This window comes from Pleurodeles waltl, chromosome 11 (genome assembly GCF_031143425.1).
Source record: "Pleurodeles waltl isolate 20211129_DDA chromosome 11, aPleWal1.hap1.20221129, whole genome shotgun sequence".
Taxonomy (NCBI): Eukaryota; Metazoa; Chordata; class Amphibia; order Caudata; family Salamandridae; genus Pleurodeles; species Pleurodeles waltl.
In genome coordinates, this window is record NC_090450.1 from 307139442 (window position 1) to 307153722 (window position 14281).

The following is a 14281-nucleotide window of genomic DNA, read 5'->3' on the forward strand; positions in this document are numbered from 1 at the left end:
GTTTGGTGCATAATTCAGTCACCTCAAGACAATCATGTTCAAATTCTTCCCCGTCTTTGATTTCAGTATTTTCATTTGGAAGTAAAGTTGCCGGGTTCAGTACAGTGCATCTTCTAAGCGTGACATTTGGTGACCCCAGTATGACCGTCTCATACCTAGTAAGACATGCATTTGTCATGTGCTGAGTCTTAGTTCGAGTTAACAGAATTTCAACTGAATGTGGAACCATTATTTTAAGAGGGTATTCCATGACTATGCCTTCGCATTGTAAAAGGCTCTGACCAACTGCTGCAACTGCACGCAAAAAAAACGGTAAGGCTGCTGCGACAGGGTCCAAGGTAGCTGAAAAATATGCTACAGGGCGATTTGCATCTCCGTGGACCTGTGTTAAGACATACAAAGAACAAGCATCACGTTCATGACAAAACAACAGAAATGGTTTCTCGTAGTCTGGCATTCCCAATGCTGGTGCCCTGCACATGCATTCTTTCAATTCCATGAATGATTCAAGCTCTTCTTTTGACAGGGTTATAGTATATGGCTCATCCTTGATTTCCTTTCCTGTCAGTTTTATTAATGGCTTTGAAATGATTGAGAAGTTGGGTATCCACTGGCGACAGTAGCCCACCATTCCCAAAAACATCCTGACATCTCTTTTTGTTGTTGGAGGGTTCATTTGCAAGACAGCTGTTATTCTTTCTTTTGCTATTCTCCTGGAACCCTTCTCAATCAAATGTCCCAAATATTTCACCTCCTTCTGACAGTATTGTAGTTTTCTGGGTGACACCTTATGTCCATTCTTTCCCAGGTGATTCAGTAATGCAATGGTATCATACTTGCAACTGTCCCTTGTTTTGGACGCGATTAGCAAATAATCAATGTACTGCACAAGAGTTGAATTAAAAGGCAGCACCAGTGGCTCCAAATCCTTCTTCAATATCTGATTGAAGATGGAAGGTGACTCTGAAAACCCTTTAGGAATTCTGCACCAACTGTACACCTTATCCAAGAATTTGAAACTGAACAAAAATTGACTGTCCTCATGAAGAGGTATTGAAAAGAAAGCCTGTGACAGGTCTACTACGGTAAACCATTCAGCATCACAGGGGACCTAAAACATGATTACTGCTGGGTTGAGCACCACAGGGCAACACTTTATCACAATTTCAATTATTTTTCTCAGATCCTGCACAATTCGAACTTTTCCACAAGGCTTCTTTAACCCCATTATGGGAGAGTTACATGGACTGCTCAAAACTTCTTTCAGAACTTCCTGTCTGAGAAAGTCTGCAATTATTTGTGACACTTCGATAAGAACATCTTGGGTCATGTGGTATTGTGGCACTTGTGGGAACTCTGCATTTGATTTTATCTGAACTTTAACTGGTTCTACTCCTTTTATCAATCCTACTTCTTTCCCAGTTAAGTCCCACACCTTTTCTGTTACTGTCCCTTGCAATTTGACAGGTAAGTCGATCAAGTTATGCATTGGGAATAAAGTAATCAGAGGGTAGTCCTCATTTGTTCCTGCTTCTTCCTCAAAAATTTGACATTCATCTCCTTCATCGTCACTATTTGTCTGTACCTCAATTCCATCATTGGAACAGGTAATTGAGCATTTTGTCTTGCACAGTAAGTCTCTTCCCAGTAGGGATACCGGACTTGAGTCACATACTACAAACCTATGTAGTCCCTGGAAGTTGCCTATTTCAACCTGAACTGGATCTGTAATCGGGTTGGTCAGATACTGATTTGCTACTCCAACCACTCGTATGGTACGCCCTGACAGTGGTAATCTCGGAACTTCCGCACTCCTGACTGTAGAGCGTGTGGCTCCTGAGTCAACCAGAAATGAAACCTTATACCCCATCACCTTTCCCTCGACGTATGGGCCTCTCTGATCTACCTCTAAGGATGCTGCAAGCCTGCACTCTTCACTGTCTGAGCTGTCATCTGACCAATCTTCATTCATGCCATTTTCACCTCGCAATGGGAACTGTTGTACAGTATTGTTTTGATTTGTTACCTGGCCTGTGACCTGCTGAGGAAGCATCACCTGTTGCTGTGCCATCGGAGCCATTGGTATTTGCATTTGCTGTCTAGGCACCAGAGGAATCTGCTGCTGCACTGGTTGCATTTGTATTGACTGAAAACGCGTCATTTGCATCTGTTGCATGGGCTGTACCCCTTGCATTTGTACCAAGTTGTTCTGAAAATTTGGGTTCTGATGTCTTATTTTTGGGCCTCGTGAATTTTGTAATGCACCAACATTAGTGCTCTGCTGAACTGCACCATCCTGCACCATATTCGGGCACTCCCGTTTCCAGTGCCCCACGCCCCCGCACACATGACATGGTGACATCTTTTTCACCCCTTGAACATCATTTTGAATAACAACAGTATTCATGTCTGAACCACGGTTCACAAACACTCGCCCTCGACCCCTCGGTTGGGTCTGAACCACACCATTCATTTGCGGTTGCTGCTGTATTATCTGGACTCAATTTCCCTGTATTCCTGCCTGTGCAGCCCTTATCTGCATCACCATGACCTTTTCCTTCAACTTTTTCTGCTTTAACTCAATCTCATCACTACAGTACTTTGCATACTGCAACACCTCATCAATCGGTTTAGCTTGCCAACAAATCAAATGATTCTTAATCATTTGGCTAACTTCTGGTCTCAGTCCTTCGACGAATCTGAACACAAGGTGGTTCATGTCCTTTGGTTCAATAGTCTCAGTACCACTGTAGTGCTGAAACGCTTTTAAAAATCTCTCGTAATAAGTATGTATTGACTCTTTAACATCTTGAGAGGTCCGGTCGATTTTCTGCCAAACAGTCACTTTCGGCGAAACCTTTTGTTTCAAAAACTCAATTACTTTATGATAATACCTCATCACCTCTTCAGAAGGTGCTCCAGTCACCTTATCCCTTGCTGGCTTTTTTGTCGGCCAATCAACGCCTCTCTTGCACTCAAGCCACAAATCAGGCAGAACAATGAGCTCAAACAAGGTGTTCAAATCTTCCCAGAGACACTTTGCAAGTTTCACAAATCTATCTGTTTGTTGATACCACTCGATCGGCTTCTCCCTCAATCTGGGATAATCATTAGTAAAGGATAGAAAATCTCCTCTAGTCCAAGGCACATGAACTAAAACACCACCAGCTGTTTTTCTCATAGGTTATATTTTTACTGATTCCAAATCAGGTGAGGTCTTGGCTTGATTAGACCCTGGGCTGTCACTTTTTCCCTTATCTCTTTTCTTTGCCCATCTGCCTTCCCATTTTTCCAGTGCACCCCAAATTTGTGCACTTTGCAACAGTTCTCTCAAATGTGCCTTCATTCCTGCGGACCTCATATGCTCAAAGTCTTTTGACTCTAAATCTAATCTGTAACTTATTTTCAAAAGCTTAGTGTTTCCAATATCAATATTGTATTTGTCTGCTAAGTTTGCTAATCTCTGATGTACTTTGCCTACCCCCTTGGTAATCTTGGGGGATAAGTATCTCAATTCTGCCTCTGTGTAGGACTCCAATGTATTTACTCCCATTGTCCCTTCTACCAACTCGGCAGCTTCCGCCCCTAATCGTACAAAGTTCAGGTATTCATCTTGTTTTTCTTTCTCTGGTTCAACTGTAACCACTGCCGTTTTCTGTGAAGTATAAGTCTTTTCTAACCATTCATTTAACTGTTGAACTGTAAAACCTTGCAGTGAAATGTTCCCTGCATGCATCATTGGGGAATGTGAGGTATTTGTGCTCATGGTTTGTGGAGTTAAAACTCCCAATCCTGCTTGACGCATTGCTTCAAGAGGTGCTCCTCCTGGACTAAGGTCCATTAAGGGCCTAGACTGTTCAATTACTTGTTCCCCGGGGGCCATTATCTGTGGAGTTCCTATGGACCCTCCTCTTATCGCCTCCTGAGTCATCACTCCCTGATCACACACGCCCGTTTTACACTGTGCATTTAATGGCACTGGTGGACCGACAGTAATGGGTAACGATATAGCGGCAGGTGTCTGACCCGGACCCAGACTTCTTGGAGCAGCAACTCCATAGGTCTGTTCCAATGTACCCGGAACCGGCACTAATGGTGGACCTGCTACAGAGTTGTACCCTGGTATCAGCTGTGGTTGTGGTTGAGATATTAATTTCGGAGTTGATTCAATCTGTATTAGCTTTGGCTTCGTGTATATCGGGTCTGGCAGCACTATCAAATTCGTAGTTGTCTCAAGCACTGGGACATCAGGATAGATTCTCTGTATCTGTGGTGGAGGCGGCAACTGTATCGGTATGTCTGGTGCAGTGGGTACACTGACACCATTCTGAATTGAAGCTGTATCGCTAGTCTGTGCCGTATCAGTAACTCCCTTTTCCTGCGTCTCGTTCCCAGGATCCAAGCTAGTACTTGGAGCATTGTCGCTCACCGAATATGGTGGCGGGCGATCGTGTAATAATCTGTCCATAAACTCCTCATCGTCTGAATCATCTTCCTCTTCCCAAGATGTTTTATTCTCTTTAGATTTCCCTGAATCTTTGTCGGTTTTACAGGAGGATTTCTTTCCCTGCGTCTCTTCTCCCTGTGTTATTGCTGGGAATAATTTCAACCCGTCTACAATTCCCCGTCTCCACATTTTGTTCTCATTATCCCACCTAGCCTCTGCATAGGATTTCTCTGCCCTTCTCAGTCTTCTCTGAAACCTTTCTTGTCTATGTTTAAGAGCCATCAAGTCCCAAATTGCCAAAGCCTCATACTGAGCTGGTCTCGGAGGTGGCTTCTGTGTACTTAACATCCACCTCAAATTTTCCAGTACTTTTGGATTAAATATCCCATGTTCTGGGAATGCTAGACATCCCTCCTTCTCTGTTAATTTGTGCCATTGTTTCATCCATAAGCAAGGTGCGACACCCTTCTCTTCCATGACTATATAAGCTGGAGTACCCTCGGGTGGTGTAGGCTCCCCATCGGTTGTAACAATATATACGTCTCCTTTCAGAGCGCTCTTAAATGCTTTAACGAAATTCATTTTTGTGATTATCTTATTTTGTATTTAATCAGAAGTGACTTAGGGCCAGATGTACCAAAGGATTTTACCCATTCTGTGTCTATGGGAAAAAGCTTTCGTACATATGGCCCTTAGTTCCCAGGACACTCTTCACCCGCCTTTCTCAATCTATTGCCTCTCACGGATGGCAGCCAATCCGTGTGCGACCCCTCTCGACAACTGACCTATCTCAGCGCGGCACCACTGACATCACACTCACACACACTGCAGCTGACAAAGTCTTGCGGCTCATCCGCTCCTCACTGAACCCATACAATCTCACATAAACTAATGCAATTATTGCGAGCACTTTAAAATGACAACACAAATCTGCCGGTTTACTACAGGAAGGGTAACACATTCGCTTCAGAACTTTACAGAGATTTCACTTGAAGCCTCGGCCGCTACTCTCTCCTTATCAGTTCCCGCATACGCAAGCAGAATTCGACCCGCAAATTCTATTCTCGACTTGTCAATGGCTTATTCTAGTGCACTTTAGAACTCACCAAATCTCCATCGAAGGTTTTCATACACACATTATGACTCAAACTTGACTTGTCAACCACGCCCGATTGACCTATTAAACCGCACAGATTACAACATAAACCACATTTGTCTTCATACTCCGGAGTCTTAGACCTCAACAGGTCCGTACACAACGATCAACCACGTGGATAATTTTTGAGCACCAAGCGCTACATTCACATGAAGTACGCCGACTTCCCTACTCTCATACTGTGGAGTACGCCTACTCCTACTAAACAACACTTAGGTGGTCATTCCGACCTAGGCGGGCGGCGGTTGCCGCCCGCCCGTCGGAAGCCGCCTGAATACCGCCCCGCGGTCAATAGACCGCGAGGGGTATTCTGACTTTCCCGCTGGGCCGGCGGGCGATCTGAATCAGATCGCCCGCCGGCCCAGCGGGAAAGCGCCTTCCACAAGGAAGCCGGCTCGGAATCGAGCCGGCGGAGTGGAAGGCGTGCGACGGGTGCAGCAGCACCCGTCGCGCTTTTCAGTGTCTGCATCGCAGACACTGAAAAGCCTAGTTGGGCCCTGTTAGGGGGCCCCTGCAGTGCCCATGCCATGGGCATGGGCACTGCAGGGGCCCCCAGGGGCCCCAAGACGCCCGTTCCCGCCGGCCAGGTTCTGGCGGTAAGAACCGCCAGAGCCAGGCCGGCGGGAAGGGGGTCGGAATCCCCATGGCGGCGCAGCATGCTGCGCCGCCATGGAGGATTCCCCAGGGCAGCGGGAAACTGGCGGGAGACCGCCAGTTTTCCCTGTCTGACCGCGGCGTTAGCGCCGCGGTCAGAATGCCCTTAGGGGCACCGCCGGCCTGTCGGCGGTGCTCCCGCGCCCCTTGGCCCTGGCGGATTGTATCCGCCAGGGTCAGAATGAGGGCCTTAGTTTGGCCTAAATACACACAAATTTTCACAATCACCTGCAAAATGCGTAAGCTTAGGCAAGCGCAAAGACCCTAACCACATACACTTTGGCGCCGAGAACATTCCCCAACTCATTCAGGCAGGCTCCAAGATCCCGGGAAAGTCATGGTGAACTTAGTAACCCATCATACCTCCAATTTGCATTATCACAGAAAAACAAATTAAACAATGAATCTCCGTCCTAGGGTCCCCAAGGGCCAAACCGTCGCTCTGCTACCAAACTGTTAACGCGTCCCTTTATGTCAATTTTATACACATTAGGTCTCGTTTTAGGCCGATGAATCTTTTGACCCAGTGGTGAGACACCGTATAACGAGATAACTGATCAATATGTCAAGCAATATATCAATGACGTTATCAACATATATCACCACAATATACTTTACTTTGGATAAAGACATTTATTAAACTGTCGGCGCAACCATGACCTTTCAGCCATGAATAACCACACCTTTATTGAAGTTTTGTGAATTTTAATCCCTATTGATTACAATCTAATAATAAAAGTGTCAATCTCAAAACCAAGAAGCATATGAGCAAAGTCACAACACGCCAGCTATGATAAGACTTCAATAATGCAAAGAACACAAACATAAGGGCGCCAACATAAGATCTGCATAGGTCAGAGTGCATAGAATATCATATACGTCTCAGTTCAGCATAGCACAATGTCAGTCACGTCTATATGCGTCAGTCAAAGTGATCACCTAGCCTAACCACTAATTAGCATCAGCATGTTGGTCTTCATGCAAAATAATTTTGAACACAAATTTAGAAAACATCTAACTAAGGTCTCTATTAAAAAATACAGCAGTTGGTACCTAGAAAGGAAAAGCAAACAGACAAATTACAATAGCATTGTCATAATTACTCTCCTCGGTATAAGTCTGCATACAGGATCAGTCTTTGTCTTCAGGACATCAGTTAGATCGCCAACAGTTTATTTCATCTAAGGGACAGGGGGCACTTCCCTCATAAGGAGGAAAAGTGTAAATGGTCAGTCTATGGATGAAGATGATTTTGTCTAAGTCTCAAATCACCAAACAGAGTGACAGAGTTTCTGGATGCAATTAATATCATTCCCTTCCTAATACTCCCGACTGTTCTGTGTCATGAGTTTTTATCCCTTTTTCACAATACATTCCCCCCAAATTCTATTGGATAATCGCTATACCCCACTATCTTTAGCCTATCAAATTATACATTAAGTAATACAAATTGTCACCCCACGATAATTTATAACGTTTTGATTGGTCTTCATAATTGACGTCTTCGTAGGTGGCACATTCGCGGTTACTTCATCCTTTGGCACGTTCTTCAGGTCAAAAGTTCTCTTTTCCATGGAAAAACGTCCTTGAATGTTTCTACATTTGTTTCAAAACTTATAAAACGTATACTAAGGCAGCTAGCATGCGGATGGGAATAGGGCATAACTTGCAACATAAAACAAAGGAAAAGAACACATGCTGGGTCATGGCCTTTTACGAATCAGCACACTGGAAAACAGAAAAATATGCTTTAATATGAGAGCTACACGGCTAAAACTTCAACTCACGCTAATTTAAGGCTTATGGGTTCTAATGCAATCTTCGTAGGTGTTAACATATTCAATTAATCATAATGCAAGCAATTATTTCTTACAGTCGACATTAGTTTATGTGCACAATAGTAACTTTACACTTATAATCATGTTAAGAATACATTTAAGCAAATAATATTTTATGATCGTTTTCGTATGCAGCATTGTTAGGTATAAGCATTTCACATCTAATATATGTAATATTTAGACTACGCTCTCTCAGTACCTACCCGATCACTTTTGTCTGCTTCCTTATCATTACCTTGGGAGCTGATATCACCCACCACACAATCCTGAACACCAACTGATACAAAGCCAATGCCTGTTTTTGTCCCATAATTCAGTTTTATGTATTGCTTTCATTTGTTTACCTGGTCTCAAATGTCTCCTCTCCAATGGTTCTCCACTGCCGTCCTCTGAGCACCGTGCAATACACCGAGCCTCCCGCCTCCGTTAGCATCACTCCGCCAACAAACTTTTTTTGTGCCCACCAACTCCCTCACCTCCTTTTCCTCATGAATTTCCCTTCTTCCAAATACAAATTCCCATCATAATCCAAGAATTCCTCTTCCAAAAGCAGCACATCTGCATATCCCCCACCCACACTAGTACTGGGCAGTTCCCCATCAGCCACCACACCAGAATCCATCTGTAGCATAGAATCAGGGTCCCTGAATGTCAGGATAGCAGCTACGGGCTCATCCCTCTCCTCAGGCCGATGTCCCAAAGTCTCTCTAGACTTAACCGGCACCAGTAAGTCCTTATTTAGTGGTCTTGCTGCACAGGAGGAAGTCATTCCACCCAAGCCGCCTGACTTGGGTGTCACGGCAAACCCAGGGGCCCCTTCAGTTGCCAAAGACTGCCCTTACTGCCTCAACCTTCGTAGTTGGTGCCATTTTTGGAACAGCACCAATTCCTCATCCCGACTCAACATTCACTCCCCACCTGTATCTGTCATAGCCTCAAATCACCACCCACAGCATCACCTAAAATGTTGGTTAAGACTGCTGTATTGTCCATGAGCCAACTCTGCACTTTGTGAACTAAAATGACTGTCCACGGCCAAATTTAACAGCTCATTATATATGGTGAACCAGACAATGATAAATCAGATGTTTTCCCCTTCGGAATCCGATATTACAATCGAATCCAGCAAAATTACACTGTGCACTGACATCTTGAGCACTGCAGACAACCTTTCCTCTAATCCCTGAGGAGTAGGGTCATGCATCTGCAGTGCTCCTGCCCCCTACCACACAAAAAATGCTGAAGGCACCTCATCCTCCTCCTGTTGCCCCACAAGTCAGGCCCTCCAGCACCTCCCATTCAAACTCTTTCTTTTATATTTAGGGGATTGTGGCCATGGAGAAGAGCTACCCCTTTATTTACCTGTGCCATAATGCGTTCCTACAACACTAACTGCACTGAATCAAGCAACACCTACAATCTAAACACACATGCTGAAGCCAGATAAAGGCCTAACTACCTAAACTACGAGTGACTCTACCTGTAAACCCTACCCCTAGGATACGCAATGAGTAGTGACATCTCCAGAAACCCTCGTCACTAAGTGCTCTTCACCGAAGTTCCAACTGCCCAAATCCACCTATTCTGTCCGTGTGCCCTGTCGGTCCTACCACTCTCCTGATAAGAACATGGGGAGACTCGGCAAGCTTTCCTACCTCTGAGCCCCCACTTTGAGCATCGTGCTGATCCTGAGGACCAACAGCCCAACATGAAATCAGTTTTCTAAAAATGACGAGAATCAAACAGCTACTATGATTGTGATGCCTGTTTTCCTGAGCCTGCCTCTTTTAAACTCAAAGGTAATATTTCTCTACAAGATTAAATTACAACACTATTTTACCACCAATACTTTTGAGGGACACATAGAAACAACACATTTCCATCTTCCATTCACAGTTAACTCTCCTTCACATGATGTCTGAAAAAATGCTGGTATTTGATTTTGTTTACATCAAGCAAAACTAGAGGAGCAGAATCAATTCTTCCTATGTAACAACTTCAAAACTGAAAGACAGGGACTATATAACCTAAAGAGCAATATGTGCGTTACCATAAAAACAGCATCATGATGTAAGACATGCAACATGTTGAACATAAATTCTGTAGACAACTAGAGATTACTAGCCAATAGAAACCCCTCAGCATCCCTTCTACATGACTGCACAAACAGGCACACAAACTGGCAGGAGGGACAATGGAGCGGGATGTTGTGAACAAACTGGAATTCCAGTTGCTTAATGGGCTCAATCGTAGAACACACTACCTAAGATTCACCAAACTCCTGTGCACCTACGTGGGCAGCCAATTGTCTCAGGTTGTGGATCTGTCCTTTATGCTAGTTTCTTGACTTTTACGTCAACAGTTTTGTGCCACACAGCTGCTTCTCTGGCATTTACTAGGTTAACTGTGTAGAGAACGCTGTGCATGATGCCAACCAATAGATTGCTGGCAACATCAGATGTAAAGGAAGCTGTGGAAGCAGATTCCACAGTAAACAATTCTTCACATTAATTAATGTTAGAGAGTTGACTGTATATTATAATGAAACTTGACACGAGGAGGTTTAGGCCCACTCATCATTTTAGCTGAACATTCTTAATGAGTGTGATTTGCAGAGCTTGAAACTAGCTTGTCACCCCAATCCCAGTTGCCCTGCAGTGCAGAGCTCAGACATGACCTGCATTATTTATTCAATAGTACACAATTCAGTTATTTCTATGATTTAGCTCGCTCCATAACATTTCTAAAATGTGTTTTCTGTTCCTGGTGAGGATGGATGTATAACTTTATGTATTTGAAGTGCTGTTTCTATTTTGAATATGTTGTTGCTTTGTATGGGAGGCATAGTATAGCATATTCATTAGAAGATGAGCAAACATCAAAATGACCATGTGATGTGTTTTCTACTTACCTGTTGGTTTTGCTATGTAACTTTCTTTGTCAGACTACAATGACTGTACACATTCTTTGTCTGTAAATGTAAACAAACACTCCATGCCAGTCTCTTTATCACTCCTGACTTAGAATATTTTTCAGGTTGTGTCCTATCTTAGGACGCATTCCAGTCCTCATGTGAGTCATATGCTCCTTGGCTCACACTTGCCTTGTGCTAGACCGTAACCTGTTCTGCCTATGGAACAGATTAGGGGTAGCTTCCACTGTCAATGATATTTTGGCTAATCTACATTTTGCATTACTGTGAATGGATTGTCTAACCAAATATCGATTTGCTTTCTGTAATGATGTTTAACTTTAGTAATCCTTAATGGTTTGCACTTTGAAATCCTGTCTTGTGTGAGGTTTCCTGATTGGATTTTCATTTGTATATTGGTGATCGATTGTCCGCGTTCCACATTACCACATAATAACATGTACCACAAAATGATACAGCATGTTGATTTAATAGGTAGAACATGACTAACTCATGGCTAATAGCAAACGATATTATACGTTGTATAAGTTATGTATTTTCTTAGCAGACCATGACGGAATACACATTTTGCCAGTGGGATTGCTTAGCTAGATAGATATTGGACTTTTTCTATTCCTGGAGGTATTAACTATCACAGAGTTAACATATTGGAATGTACAAGGGTCTCTTCAGGACAAGAAATGCCATCTGGCGAGACTATAAAGAGAGGCCAAATTACTATAAACAACAGACTTATCTTTTCCGATGTATGACTATTAAATAAACCAGAATCCTACCTCCAAGCAGCACAACTAATTTGTGAACAGGACACTTTTAGTCTCTCTCTGTGGACCACATTAACAGTAAGATAAGAACTCGCTTTGTTTTTGAGCATTATCAACCACGCCTAATGTAGAAGGGGGGGCTAAAACATTGATTAGTTTTTCAGCATATTGCCTTCTCAATTTCCTGATCACTGGCAAGCTCTCGTGTGGCACCTGACGTGTTTTTTTAGACTTTTGGGACAACTGAATTTCGTTGCCTTTCCTTTTGTTGTTCCTTGCACAACACCATTGATTACTGTCCCAATGTGATTGTTTTCTCCCTGCTTTTGGAACACTCAGTTAGAATAAGAGAGCACTTCTAACCAAATATATACTGTGGTGGCTGTTAAGTAGACGGTGCAGATTGACTGGTCTATTGTTGACCTGACAAAACCTATTGACATATTGCCATAATGGTAGAAACATCAATATTTTTTCACTCAACTCCGAATTTAGGATTCATCATTGAAAGAGCCCTGCAGCAAAATCTGTTTCCTGTTGATCTTTTGTATGTAGTTGATTCATTGTGAACACGATTTACACTTTTTGCATATAATTATTTTTCACCCCTCGCCTGTGGATTGCACTGTCAGATCTACACATCTTTCTTTAGGTGACCTATGGAAATGCTTGTAGAGTAAGGTACTCCTGCAGTACATTAGAAGGACATTGAAAGTCACTGATAAGTTCCATAAGCATAAATGGGAATGAGGCCAAAGGACAAGTTCCTTTATAAGGTTATGGAATTCTAAGGTTACTTGCAATATCCTTCTTATATACTGCAAGGGGACTTTATCCTTTATAATATATGGGAACATCGCCTTTCCTCCAAACCACTTAAATCTTTAGTGCATTGCTCTGTCGTTTAAAGGAGACAGCATGTTCATAAAAATTAAGATTGGAAATAGAATCTCTAGTGCAAAATCAAATACATAAAAAAAGCTGTGAGATTTCTGTTGCAAGAAGATATTAGAATCAGATTAATACAAGTCTTATGTTTTTTTTAAAAAAAGGAATGTGCAGAAACATGCTGACAGATTCTAAAAAAAAAAGAAAATCTTGCCATATATATTCATCTCCGTTCTGCTTGTCAACGCACAGTTAGAAAACTACATCAGAGAAAAAGAAAAAAGATTTATTTTGTTTGTTAAATAGCTGCTTCAGTTATGCTTCGTGACCTGACCCGCCTTTCCCCTTAGCTGTTTGATCTGACAGCAGGCAGAGTGACATTGAACTTTTTATTTTTCATTTTTTTTTTATTGAGCAGATGCTAATCTTGATAAAAGAACAGAGATCAAGACATATTATTACACTTCATCATCCAGAACTTCATTGATACTCGATTAACTACAGACAGTGATTTTAATAACACTTTTCATATCTCATCATTTCCTAGACAGATCCTCTAGCTCGAAAGTTGGTCCCCAAACATCCAAATATCCTTGCGACCTGCACCTATTCTTTGTGCATGTAGCTTTTCCTTAGCGAGTACCACCTCCATCTTTGCCTCCCAAGCTTCAAATGTAGGAGGAAAGGGTGATTTCCAAGCTTGTAAAATAAGTGATTTTGTGATCAATGAAGCTATAAAAAACAACTACTTTGCCCGCAATCTTAAGTCCGGATGATCAGAAATTCCAAACAAAGCCCCCAAAGTATCTGGAATAAGTACACAACGTAGCTTTCTGCTAATCCACTGAAAGACTTTGACCCACAAATCCATAAGCTTGGGACAGGTAAAGCACATATGCAGCCAGTCCCCTGGAGTGTCATTACATCGCGGACAAGAACAAGAAAAAGTCGGTAATGCTTTTTTTATTTGAGCTGGAGTAATATAGCATCCATTTTGTGAAAAAGGCCATTCTTTTAAAATTAGCCCCCCTAATCACTTTATGAAACATGCTATTGAGATACCTCCACGTTTTCAACTCGATTTTACACACAGTGGACCTTTTGATCTTTGTTAAAAAACAGGAAAGTACTTGCACTGCTCCCCTGGGAGTTATGGATCTGTTACCAATTGCCTAACCCCTTCTGATTCCCATAGAACGCCTGAGAGAGAGGGCTGATCTACTAAGGAAGTAAAAGGAAGCAAAAATGCCAAATCTGAAGATAAGAATATTTTAAGAAGTCAGGGATAGGTGCTCCAGCCTGACATTGATCTCAGGTCTTGACTTGGTTGCCGACTAAAAAGTCAGAAAAGCTGGTAAACCCCGAATTTAACCATTGATTTAAATGTGCAGGAATCAGATTTATACCCATTATCCCTGACTGGGTCAAAGACATTTTGGGATAAAACCAGAGAATTTGATATTTTCCTCTAAATTGAAAAAGTCTAGCATAAATTACGGTAGGGACAATGTATCTAGTGCTTTTGGGTTTCTGCGGAATCTTGAGAAAATAAACTAGCTGGCAACCACACTCAACTAGCATAATATTGAAATAGAAGCTAGA